This window comes from Oryzias melastigma, linkage group LG19 (assembly GCF_002922805.2).
Source record: "Oryzias melastigma strain HK-1 linkage group LG19, ASM292280v2, whole genome shotgun sequence".
Lineage (NCBI taxonomy): Eukaryota > Metazoa > Chordata > Actinopteri > Beloniformes > Adrianichthyidae > Oryzias > Oryzias melastigma.
Genome location: NC_050530.1, coordinates 14,692,744 through 14,707,012, shown reverse-complemented (window position 1 = coordinate 14,707,012; position 14,269 = coordinate 14,692,744).

Below are 14,269 nucleotides of genomic sequence, written 5' to 3'. Positions count from 1 at the left end.
AGTGCTGTATAATGACAGAACAAAAGCATTTAATGAATCATAAAAATAGATTAAAAGTGTACAAGAGAATGTTCATAAAGTAACATTGATAAAACTAAACACACCACAAACATTACATTAAAGAAAACAAATTGAAATGTAGTGGAATAAAATAAAGAGAGGAAACCTCTTCACTGTGGAATTAAAAGTCAAATTAAAGAAGTGTGTTTTAAGAGTACAAGGAGAGTAAGAGGGGCTAAAACTGAGCCTTGAGGCACCCCCATGTGAGGAAAATGGTCCCCAAGACTTACCAGTCCTTTTACTCCGACCCATGCTCCAAGCCAGAAACTAAAAGTTTATAATCAACTGTGCTGGATAGGATTACTCCTCACCAGCAGAGGGCGCTGCATTGTTCTGTAGTGAGAAGTTCAATGACTGTAGCCAATAGGGGGAGCTCAAGCTAATCAACAGGAAATTCCACCCTCATGTTCACTTCAGTCTCTAGATGGCCAAGGAAAAGACAGAATCTAAGCCCATCCTTGTTGTTGCTCACAGAAAGCATTGTTTGTGAGTATTTATTTTAATTATATCAATGTATTTATCTCGTTAACTGAGATTATTTTCTGTAAATGATTTTTCTAATGCTAATTTGGAATTAGCCCCTCTACTGCTGTTATTTAGTTTATTCATCATTTATTTTTGCAATGTTTATTGTTCTGATAACAAAGAAATATGTTAAAGCAGTTTGATACACAGTAATTCTTAGACAAAATGTATGTCTATTTCACAGTTTACTCTTTGTACTTGTGGAGCATGTCCAAATTAAAGGGACAAACGCATGTCACGTGTGCAAGAGTCATCTGTCTGCATAGCTGCACCCCGGTGTGATAGTGAGGGCAGAACATCAACAGTGTCAAAAGCGACTGACAAGTCTAAAAGCACTAGAACCACCAGAGTCCGTAGATGGCTAAAAAGATATTAAAAATGTTAAAAGAGCTGACTCTGTGCTATGCAAGGCTTTGAACGAAGATTGGAAGATCTCGAGGATAGAATGTTTTTCCAAATAAGCCTTAAGCATACTATGCTTTTGAGTACTTTAGAAATAAAAGGCAGAAATTGACCTAAAATTTGTTAAAATTGCGAGATCCAGTGCAGGCGTTTTAAGTAAAGGAGATACAATGTTTAAAATTTAAGTGAACGACACCCAAGCTTAGACTGTTGTTGATAAGGGTAAGAACAGCTGAGCCTATTGATAGAAAAACCTCAATAGACACAACTGTATGTAATGCAGAGAGACAAAAGTTAATGTTTTTTTTTTTCTTTTTTTTTTTTATAGATAACGACTTAATAACTCGTTATCACAAGATAACAACTGTTCTCCCATGACGGCGGAATAAAACTGCAGCTTGTTATCTTCAGACCATAGCTTGATAATGTGTTATCTTGAGAAAACATAAAAAAGAAAGATGAAAAAAAAAATCACAGGAGATTCCTAAATCCTACTAGTTTACTTGAAAGTTGTTTCCAATCGATAAACTTACTACAGTTTTTGTCAATTAGCAAAGTTAGTTAGATCAATTCTGTTTGTCATTTAAGCTTGAGTCTCACATTTTTTATTTTTTTTTAAATTGAACTCCAAGTAAGAAAAAGTGCAATTTCTTAACCCATAAGAACCCATGGAGACATCAGTGTAAACAAAAACAAAAAAAATCTGAAATGTGTTCCATCGGTGTTCCAGAATATCCCATAACACCTGGTTCACACTGGAACAGAACGGCGCCCTTGTTAATCTATGGCATGGTTTACACCAGGTGCGGAGTGCCGCGGTCCTCCGTGCAGCGGTCCATTTTGTGCACGACTCGCGAACGATTCGCATCAATTATGGCAGGAAGTTGCATCAAGATACATGAGAAAACCCAGTTTATTTTCAAAATATAACCAATTTTTCATAATAAAACACAGCGATTGACAAATCCAATCACGTTTTTGTGTCTAGACAGACTGTAGAAATGAAAATAAACATACAATCACAACACACACAAAAAGACATACAGATAGACACACACTTCTCTTTGTGTATCTCAACAACAGATAAATTAAAGAAGTGTATGCCTACTATCTTACTGCTTCATCTTAGCAGAAACATGGGGTAACATTTTTAGGTCAATAATTTACCCATGAAAGGAAAAACTAATAATTCCTTATTTTATTCATTCAAAAAGGCAAAAAAAAAGTATGATGTTTTCCAAATTTGCAACAAGCAAAACGGTTAACGGTTTAAATAAAATAAAAAAATCTGATTTCCTCAATTGTTGTACAGTAACGTATCAAGAAACACATTTTCTCTTTCTGTGGGCCATGTGTATAAGAGTGTGGCTGCAGCAAGGTGCAGTCTGGGAGAAAAGAGTCATTTGGTGTCCAATTCAATCCCAGTTGATGTATTGATACAAAAGTCGAGGAAATGAGGTATGCAGAGGGAAAACTGCACCATCGAAGGATTTTCTGTGGGCTACATTTGGTCTCGGGGTCTCATCAGGCTAACAGCTGCCTTTCTGGTCAATCAGAAAAGTCCCACCAGTAATGTGGCGCTCCATCGTGGATGTGAACGACTGCCCTCCCGTCTGGGGTGAAAAAAAAAAAAGAGGCTGCAAATCCATCGTGAGGTTCTGCCAAAAATAAATAGCTGCAACAGCACTCTACAGTAATGGCAGTGGAAATTTGCAGACTTTTAAAAATGACATTACATCAACAGAATCTGATTAACTCTCAACCTTTCTAGATTGACCTAATGCAAAACAGATAATGGCCATAAACTTCCTTAAAAGGAGATTGGATTGGATTTCAAGATGTTTAGTTTGGGAAATGAAAAACAGGTCAGGACATGCAGAAAAAGACGAGTCAATAATACCTCATGATGATGTGTTACTGTGAGAATTACTTTCATGCACCACTAGGGTCTACCCATAGAGGGCGCACTCAGAAATCCACTGATTCTAAGAGCTTTGAGTGTCTTATTAATTATTTATGTTGTTAGCGGTTGTTACCGGTTGTTACACAGCAAAATGAGTCACGTACAACTAAGTTTTAACTAAAGACAAGGACTGAACTGAAAATCTGTGCCAAGCACTGGTACCAAATAAAAAGGTGGATTTCGGTTCTACTGTACTTCACAGCTAAAGATTTGGACTCAGCAATCTGATTGATCAGAGTTGTGTGTATAATGCTCTGAAAGAAGACACAATTACCTTAAAAAAAAAAAAAAAAAACATGATTTTTTTTGGTTAAAATCAACTTGTATGGAAAATCAAACTTTATTTGTATAAAAATATAATCAAATATTAAAACAACAAAGCAAGATACTAGACAAAAAAGAATGGAACCCATGAAATGCACACAGCCCCCCTTTCCACAAACAAACACACACAGACTATGATTAAAACAAGAAAAAAAGAATTAATAAATGATTCACTAAAATGATGCAAAGTCTATTGTCTTTTAAAATTTATTAGCGTGAAAGGTGTATAAATATTCAGATAAAGTCTTTTTTATGTCATAATCTTAAAAAGAAGGTGAAATGTTAATGTCTTGGAAGATATCGGGACGTGTATCGTATCGTGGCATGTGTATCGCGATACGTATCATACCGTGGCATGTGTATCGCGATACGTATCATATCGTGGCATGTGTATCACGATACGTATCACATCGTGGCATGTGTATCGCGATACGGATCATATCGTGGCATTGGTATCACGATACGTATCATATCGTGGCATGTGTATTGCGATACGTATCGTATCGTGGCATGTGTATAGCGATACGTATCATATCGCCAGGGTCTTACCAAACAGTAAAGGTCTTACCAGACCGCTACTACTCACTGATGTCATGTGACTCCAAAATGGCAACGTCCATATGCACAATTTTCTACTGAATTTTCATTTAGTTGGAACTGGAAGCAAACCATTTTCTATGGGTGACATCAGACTCACTCAGTCCAGTTCTTATACACAGTCAATGTTTTGAAAAGAAAACCGAAGTAATGTGTGCTGTAGAACTTTACAGAAATCAATCTAAGATTGTCTCTATAACGTTCCAAGTCATCAAATTCAAATCCTATTTTTGTATAATCACAAAAATAAAACAAGGAGACATTTGATTTTTAGTCTTTAATACTTTGATGTGTTTCTTACATTTTGTTCTTTGAGTTTTTTCCCTTTTTTCTACTCATGATCCAGAAACAGAGTTACACACAGACATTAAATGAAAGCAGTCGTCATCCCTTCAAAATAGAGCTATGTTGTGAGCAAAAGAAATCAAGAGGGAAGGTGTAACTGAAACTTGACTTCATCAGGATGCGTTTGACCCTCTCCTCCAACTCCAAAGCTTCTCGTATGAGCAACAGAAGTGAATGTCAGTGAAGAGTGAGTAGATTGGATCTGTCTGTTTGTGAATGACAGCTGATGAAAGCTCCACACCACGAGGGACACCGACATGGAATTACTGCGCGGCTCGCTAAAACCTTTTTATCCTATGAGGGAATCTGGGAGCATTTTAATCTGTGAGGTTTAGGTTAACCTTATATCCCCTTTACAGGAACACAGCCAGATCTATTTGATCGCTTAAGAACACCGCAAACTAGTGTAATTGCACTAATAGGCATACGTCAAATTAGTACTTGTTTGTTTTTAATTTGTTGACAGTAAGGAAAAAAGGAACTGATGATGGCGGTATCACCGCCTCAGGAGGCCGCAAAGTCAACGCGCAAATATTACTTGTTGATTTTTCACTCAGCTTTGAACACCGCCTCTTCGGCGCATTCGAACACTGAAGCAGATGACTGTCAATCCCTTTTTAATTAAACAATATTATAAGTCAGCAAGAGCGAATCTCCCTTTCAGCTCCCACATCAATCATAACATGCACTCTGCAGGGTTGTCTTAGCATCCCTGATACCACCAGCATCCGCCACACAAAGACGTAAATCTATCAGCTTCTTTTTGCTGAAGTGAAAAGTTTTCACGCGTCGGCTTGGATGACACTTTCAGCAACAAGGTCCCGTTTTGAAAGTTTCGGTTTCTACACCAAAGATTTGCCACAAAGACTAGATGGTGTGGATCCAAAAAGCGTATTTTTTATTTTACCCCGCTGCATTAGAAAGCCCAGTCAGAAATGGGATCCGAGCAGAGCTTGGCAATCTCACAATAAACTAAAAGCCAGCCTTGCTTGTCGGGTACACACCTCATTGAAGGTGATAGAGGAGTGAATACGAGCCCCTCCAGTCGATTTATGAGCTGTTTATTCCAAGACAAGCTCTGGGGATATTGACCCAGCTGTCACATATCTCTGCAAAGAATACATGCTTTTGCACTCAGACAAAAGGCCCCGTTTTATACTGTAAACGACACAAAACTCTTGTTTTGACTTCTGTTAAACTTTTACACAGTTCCCTGTAATCCTGAATGTCTGCGCAAAACTTTTGTAGTGCTTGAGCTTAAAGACCATTGATGACGAACTATGTTTTTTTTTTTTTTTTTTAGAATATCTTTAATCAAATATTGTGAATCAGGAGCAGACAAAAATGTTTATAGAAAAGTTTGTAGTTGTGACATAAAATCTGTGCTCTATTCCATTTGATCCACCACTGACAGTATACAGAGATGGACAAAGTGGATAAAGAAAATGCCTTACCTACAGTTCCAACAAAGTAAAGTGAATTTAGTTGCCATTTTTCCACGATACGCACGTTGCCATGTTGGAACCAGACAACATTAGTAAGCAGTGATTGATCCGAGTCGGTCTGAGTGAGCTTGTTGGAAAGCCACACCCCTTCCACTGAAAGCAGGCTCAGTAGAATCTGACAAATGTTTCAAAGTTTTTGGGTGGGGCCCAGTGGGGATCACATGTTTTATCGATTCATCTGATTGGCCAGTTTATAACTTAGCAAGAACATGTTAAAATTAGATGCCAGAGCAGGAATGGTTATTCTGGCAAATAGAATGACAAAGTAATAGCTGTTTATTTCTCAATATATGCCAATGATTCTGAATGATCAATATATATATATATATATATATATATATAATACTGGGATTTAAGAAAAAGACAAATCAAATTTCTTGGTGTAATTATTGACAACATCTTAACTTGGAAACCAGATATTAGACATATTTAGAGTAAGATATCAAAAAGTATCACAATACTCAATAAAGTAAAATTAAATACAAATCATTACAGACATGGTACTGCTCATTAGCGATGCCATATTTAATATATTGTATCGAAGTATGGGGCAATAACTATAAAACGACACAAGGCTTTTTAAACCTTCAGAAACAAGCAATAAGGACATTTCATAATGCTGGATACTGTGATCATACCAACATGTTATTTCTTAGTTCTAAATTAATAATAAAAAAAATATTTCATTTATTTATATACAGCAAAACTTCTCTATAAAGCTAACAATAAAAGTATTACCCCATAATATTCAGAAACAATTTAGACATAGGGATGGAGATTACTCACTGAGGGGATATAGTATCTTTAAAGAACCAATAATTTGAACAGTTATGAAGAGTATGTGTGTATCAGTGTGCGGGATTAAACTGTGGAACAGCCTTGAAAATCAATACAAAGAATGTTTGGACATCAAACTATTTACAATCAAAATTATAGAGAAGGTGTTGTCAAAATACAAGGTGGAAGAACAAAAATTATGATTCAAAGAATCTTTGTGAAATGGTGATTGTGGATAATAATTTATAGGAATTACAATTGAAAAGAGGAAAAATGGAAAGTTACTGGAATATTGTATTCTTTTGTTTAGAATAACCATTTCCTTCTACCAACCCTCTCTAGACGTGTATTTATTGAATTCAGTTTGTGACTTTTCTTTCATAAACGGTGATTGCATTGATTTTTTTCTAAGTCTTTTGTGATGTATTAAATGTTTGGAACGCAAGGAAGGAGGTGATGCCGTGTCCAGTTCTCATAGAGTATCAAAACTCCAGTATTGTTTGCCGTTTTTGTTGCACCGCTGATGGAAGGTTGGGGGTTTTTGAGGCTGTAAGCTAGCAGGAGAGCGTGTAAACAGATGGGTGATGGGAAGTGGGGGAGGGGTTGCTCCGCGCTGATGGTCCCAACTGGGAGACGAATTTCTAATGACCCTGATAGAGGAATTTGATTGAATTCAAAGGCCACTGGGAACACTTTTTAAATGCATCAAAAGATGATCAGAGAGGGTCTTTAAGCAGATGATATTTTGATAAAATTGTCACTAAAATACATTAACGTCTAATTTCTTTGAAGTATATAAACTTCAGGATTAGAGGAAATGGGCAGCAAAGTCAAACGTAATGTGGATTTGTAAACTTTGAGAAACTATTATTGGGAAATATACTGAAATTGTCCCCTGGAGACGACCCCAGATTACTGTAAAATTGAGGCCAGAACACCTTTGCTTCCATTCAGCCTTAATCTGGGAGAGATTTTCCATCCAGTCAACTCAAATGAAGCTTTCTGTCATGTTGGGTTCATTTCAGACAGACTTTTGAACCAGATTAGCGAATGGAAACACAGTTAATGTTCCCTTGCTATATCGCAGTTTTATCTGTCGCGATCTTGCTGTTTTTTTCTTTTCAGTGCCATCTTACTTTTTTGTTTAACACAGCAAAATGTGTTCTGCATCCTGATTGGCTATAGAATCTTATCCATACTTTATCAAATGTGGCCAAATTCACAAAAATCTTCGATCACAATCACATCTTTACCACAACCACCCAGTGAGAAACAATGTCTAACATCTGATTTCAGGGCCAAATCATAAAAACTGAGATTTTGCCAAACATTTACATTGAATTTGTAAGTTTTATGTGGAAAATTGTGATAAATTCTGGAATATATATCAACCATGAAAGGAAACGAGTGTCCGATTTGTAATATTCACCGTCCACGTATCCAAAGTTTTTCTCTTTTCATGTTGTAAATTGGAAAGCTTCCTGCCAGCTTCCTAACCTTTTGATTAGCTCACACACGTCAACGTAAACCTCAGTTTGGACCACATGGATGGTGGGAGCTGTAAAGTCAGACAAATTGGAAACATGCCTTAAATGTTAATTAAGTTTTGCTATACTTGCAAATTGAATTAATACGCATCCAAAAAAATTGGCTGCTTTCAGGGTCAATTGTGTCTGCAAAGGGGCGTGAAGTCTGGCTGAGATGCATAACCTCAATTTACTGCACAGTGGCTCTGCCTCTGCTATGTGGAAGCTGAACAAGATAAGACATTTACCGTGTTGGTTTTCATACAGTTGTGAAATAGCATGAAGGAAAACAATGCTTTACAGAAGAGAAGATTGCATAACATGGAAAGGTTTCACTGAGGACGGCAGACTAGAGCTGACAGTTGGGGTTTCTTATAAGCATGGGTTTCTGACAGGGTGTCATATAATGCTGTTTTCCCAAAAAACTCAGGAAAGTTTGCAGTTTGTCCTTTTTTGGATTAAGTGGATATTTTGAGCTGTGCAGAACAACTTTATCTAGATTTTCTGCAAGCTGCTAAACTCAACAATGTGCATGTAAACAAAGGAAACAAAAGATATTTGAAGAACCTTTTATACTTTTTATCTTTTTCCTGTTATGCAATTGATGTGTAAAAAAACAGTTTATTTAAACATGACAATTTATTTAGAACATCTGTTTTAAAAATGGTCTGAATGACATATTTTTGTAAGTTTATCAAAAGTTTAAAAATGTAAGTACAGTGGTCATTTGCTATGTTGGGGTTCCTTTTTTTACACTTTATTTCTTCATTTATTTAGTCATTTTGACACAGCACAGTTTTCTGCATCCTGATTGGCTATAGACCAGGAGTGTTAAACTCATTTTGGTTCTGGGGCCACATTCTTAAGTGGGCCAGACCAGGTACATAAAAGCAAAATAACCTATAGTCAACTAGTTATTTGTAACTTTGTTTTTCTTTTGTTTTTATGCCCCAAAGAACCTAGTAGCCTAATCACTTATTAATATAATTATCTTTTTTCCAATAACATTTTGGTAATTTTGCTGTCACACCTGATCATTTTTATAGGAACTTAACAGCGGTGAGGCTGGCAGGGAACCGAACTCCGTCTTACCCAGACGTGGCACACCCTAGCATAGAAAGAGTCAGCCTGCCATGTCCTCCTCCGACCACTAGAGGGAACCCTCTCCAGAGTACTGACTGCCTCTGCAGCTCCATTCCAATATCTGATCTCAGTTTTGTATATTTCTAGCTAGAGACAAACCACAATCATTAATTTCTCCTTTGTAATCAATTTTCAAACGGTTGGCACTTCTGTATTTTGAGAAGGACCCTATCCAAACGTCCATATCAAATCTGAGTGACTGATTGGTCAAAGTCAACTGGTTTAACTTTTGATACTCAATCGCTGCTCATTTTGTACATGGAGAACCAAAGCAGACTTAAAAACGTGCGTAGCGACGCGTGGATGCGAGAGTTTTGAAGCTGGAAGCCCAAAATGGGCATATACATGTTTACATAGACTCTTCATGTAAAGCGGTCGGGGTCAACATAGCTTTAGAGGTAATTGGAGAAACTGTAACATTTGATATCTTTATTTTGGCTCCAAATCTGGATTCGGAGTGTGGCAGCTGGGAAACTCGAAACACTTCATGTTGCAGCCAAAGGGACCACTCTGGTGGATTAGAGCACTTCCTGTTCGGAACAGTGTCTTCAAGTGGAGTTTCTTTAGATCGCAGCACTACAGGCTTAAGAATTTAAGGCTCTTCTTTCATCAGAAAAAAATAAATCTGCTTTCAAGCAGCATAACTCACATTTTAACTGTTTCAACATTATAGGGGATTCATTTCCATGTAACAAATTACAAACTCATCTATAGAGGAGCCAAGCTCTAATGTCTCCACCAAGCTTTTTAAACAATGCGAACAGCAAACAGTTCAAAAATTAAAATCTTTTCAAACGTGTCCATCTAAAGACGGCTTCATAAATTGGCGTCTTTCAGAAGTGGGAGTTTGTCCAGTAACAGCTGCCAGACTGTATAGGAAGATTGTGATGGCTGTTTGGGCTTGTAATCAAACAAGATGGACTGCATGTCATGTATCTGCCAGATAGAAGAAGATGTATCTGCTTGGTTAATAGACTAGCACAGCAGATAAAACAAAAAAAGAAGGAGGAGAAAAAAAAGTTATGCTCTGTCCTTCAGTCAGGCAGTGATTATTAACAAGATGCATCCTTGCAAAAGGTACCAAATCGGTGCTACTGCTTTCTTTATTTTCTACTCATTATGTACTTTTATTTTAAAATTGCCCTTTTTGGTAAAAATGACAAATAAATTGAAGTCATTTTTTTATATTACACAAATGCAGATAATGAATTTAAATATTGATACTTTATTTCCCAAATGCTCTTAAAAAGAGTTAAATACAGAAGTAATTTTTAAAAAGTAGTCAGACAAATATCACATTGAAAGGTAAACATAATTAGTGCTGTCATTGGATACATTTTTAGTGTGATAAATGTATAAGGAGCTGTAATTTAATTGATCTATTTATAATCTAATCCAATAATTCCTGTGAAAAGACTTGTTTTCATGTAAGTTTGAGTCATAATGGCACAGTATAACATCAGCTCATTGCACTGCAAATTAAATAGTTTTTTGTGTGAAAAAAACGGCTTACATATAAAAAAAAAAAAATTAAAGTACTTATAATTGATTAGTTATGCTTCATTAGTTTATGATTTAATTAAATTTTGAGTATTTTTACAGTTATATGGTATTCATTTTAACCGTAAAAAACAATGTATTTACCTATATTTTTTTTAAGTATTAGTAGAATATTGTGTTGTATATAGTATTGTGAATTGTGTCATATTATACCTGTTTCTTCTCTCACATGTACCGCTCCAATCTCATGCCAGTGACATTCATTTGTTTACTGGTTTGACAAAAATAAATTCCTTAAATCTTTTATCCTTCACTTAATAGATAATTGTTGTGGATTTATGGCATTGTTTTCATTTTATTCTGTTAGGAACTACAAAGTCGGACATTGATGATGTCACAGCTGTGACAAACCACCAAGACAAGGGCTATGTCCTAATCCCCACCTTAATTCCTAACTACTAAAAATTATATAGTGCAATACTATAATCTAATCAATATGACGTTGTTATAATGAATATTTTTAAATCCACTGTGTCCTGATGATGGAAATGTGGATAGTTTGTTAGAAAAACACATTTAAACACTTTTTTTTCCACAAAAATTGAACGCAATGCATTGTAGTCTGCATTCGTTAATATAGTGAGCACCTATGCACACTGGTTTTTTCCCAAAGATGGGAAATTTCTAGGGCACTCGATTTTAGAATTGTAGATTCAGACAGCACTACAAAATGGCAAACGCACTATATCATGAGTAGAGAAGGAACTCTGACACAGCATTAAGCTAGCTGCTATAATGCAACTGTGAATACTGTAAGCTAAATGTGGCCGCTGAAAATTCTTAAGCTTATAGCTGAAATTGCTAAAGCACTTTTGTTAATTTTAAAGTAGTTTAGGAATTGAAGTTTGCTCAAACTAATGTTGCAAATAAATAGCAAACATTATTTTGCGTAAAATGCTAAAACTTGTATGTCAAAGTGCAAAGACATTATGTGAGTGATTCTATAAATAGGGGTACATGTCATGTCCATGGCCTGGATTCATCAATTTATATTAGATATTAACCTAAGCCAATGGAAATTTTTACACTAAGAAAAATGTACGTTTTTTTACATTTTTTCTTTTTGCAAAAATTACTTATACAATACTGGAACCTGGTGGTTCTATACTGTCCGATTTCTTAAATATGAGTCTTCATATCAGTATTGAAGTAGTTGTTACCATATAACTTTTAAAAAATAATAATTTGATGTAACTTCTAAAATAAAACAAAAGTGTTTAAAAATATATTTTGTTCATTTATATACATTATTTTCTCAAATTTGTGTGTGTCCGAGAACCCTGTGTCAACTGTGTTACCCACTAAACCTACCCCCTGTAACTCAGCAATAGTTTGCTCCAAAGTCACATGACCTACATCATTGTGATGTCATATCCTTTTTGGAGGGAAATCCAACCTCACTGTGGTAAGGATTTACTTTTCCTCTTCAACATTTTAACTATTTTATTGTACAGATGTAGGGGGAAATAATTGATTGTCAATTGTGTAATCAGCATGTTCATGTCAACTTGTTTTAGATTTTAAAATTACAAAACTAAGTTTTAAATATATACAAATATGAGTTCAGAAAAGTTTGGGGCAACAGCTCTGAGGTTTGCAGTTAGCACAGGGCCCAAAAATGGCAGAAATGTCAACTGTGTTACCCATCTACTGTAACACAGTTGACAGCTAAGACAGTTGACATTATTGGAAGTTTTTTGTGACCATTTATGTTTACAACAATTGACAAGTTGAAGGAATTGTGTTTTAGGGTGATGGGTTTGACTGCTGCTGAGAAACAGCGCCGTTACAGAGCTCGGCGTGATGCTGATCCTGAGAGAAGGGTGGTTCACTTCTTCTTCAGTGGTTCACTTCTTTAGTGATGGCCCATGCACACAATACAGGCAAAAAGGCAACTTTTATCTGTTCTGTACTAAACTGTACCAATGGGTTCCAATCTGGCACCTGGAACTTTTTTGAGGCGAGTCATGGTAAGGGAGCTCCTGATGGAGTTGGAGGCCTCCTAAAAAGGACAGCTGACAGACTGGTCAGCCATGGGACAGACATCCCTAATGCTGAGTTCTTGTTCAACACACTGGTAGATGCACAGACCTCAGTAAAACTGGTCTACATCAGTGAGGACAGCATAAAGGAAGCCACAAAGAAAATGCCAAATCTCCCTGTGGTACCAAATACCATGCACATTCACCAAGTTGTAACACACATCCCAAGACAAATCAGACACCGTGATGTAAGCTGCCTTTGCCCAAACAGACAAAACCTGGAGTGTGAGTGTTACAACCCCAAAACCTTCATCTTTGGGGCAAAGGAAAGTGCATCAAATGAGGACAACATCCAGAATCTACCTGCGATACCCTGGCAGAACACAGACACCATTGGCCAGTGGTGTTATCTGAAATATGACAACACCATTTATCCAGGTGTGATTCAGGATGTCAATGAAACTTATGTCCTTGTTAAGTGCATGCACAGGGTGGGCAACAACCGCTTCTTCTGGCCACAACGAGAAGACATCTTGTGGTATTTGCATGAAGACATCATGCAGTTGATTCCTGCTCCAGCCTCTGTAACATCCCGCCATGTGGAGATTAACAGGGATATATGGTCCAAGATTACAGAACTATGAATGGGAAGAGAGTGAATAAAACAATGAAATACAATACATTTCCAGCCCATGTTGTGTAGAATTCATGTTCAGTTTTAGCCAAATTTAGGGTTCTGTGAGTTGTGCAATGCTGTTGTTTTTCATCACTTCAATATCTTCTCATTTGTGAAATAAAGCGTTTTTTTTTTTCTTCTAAGGTTCCCAAAGTCTTCTGTCCTGTTACCTGTGTTAAGGTGTCTGTCAACTGTGTTACAAGTGTTTTTTGTGACATATATTTCTTAAAAGTTGAAGAAAATGTAATAATAAAAGATTGGAAAGATCTCTGGAGAGTAAAGTTTTATACTAATAAAAGATAAACAACTTACATTTAGTTTAATGTGGTTTTATGGTGGAAAATAGCATCACCCTCCATTACAGTATCCCGTAAAATCCCAATAAAAGAGTTCAAAAGTCATATTTTCAAATAAGTTGAACAGATAAATAAAAAATATTCAGTTAATGGACTCAAATACTTTCAATTAAGTTTGTTATCAAATGTGTACTATGTTTGTATGTGTTTTGCATTACACAAGATTTGTCCGTAACACAGTTGACAATACAATAAATCAAATATACATTTTCATTAAAATAATTTGAAATTCAGTTGAGCTTAAGATTGCAAATTGATTAATTTTGAACATTAAGGGTGTATAATATAGAGCCATATAGTTTACTTGTCAAAAAAGAATATTGAAATTTTGAGGTTTTGCTTGACTTGAAATGTACCCCTAATTATAGATTGACTCATATGTAATTGAAGAAATGCCGGAATTAGCTAAACAAGCTAGCGCAATATAAATGCTTTTGTTAAAGGCCAAAACTTCATTTAATAAACTGTGATAGTTTATACATTAGCCAAAATAGCTAGCATAATGTTAGCAGAACTCCATTAAAACAT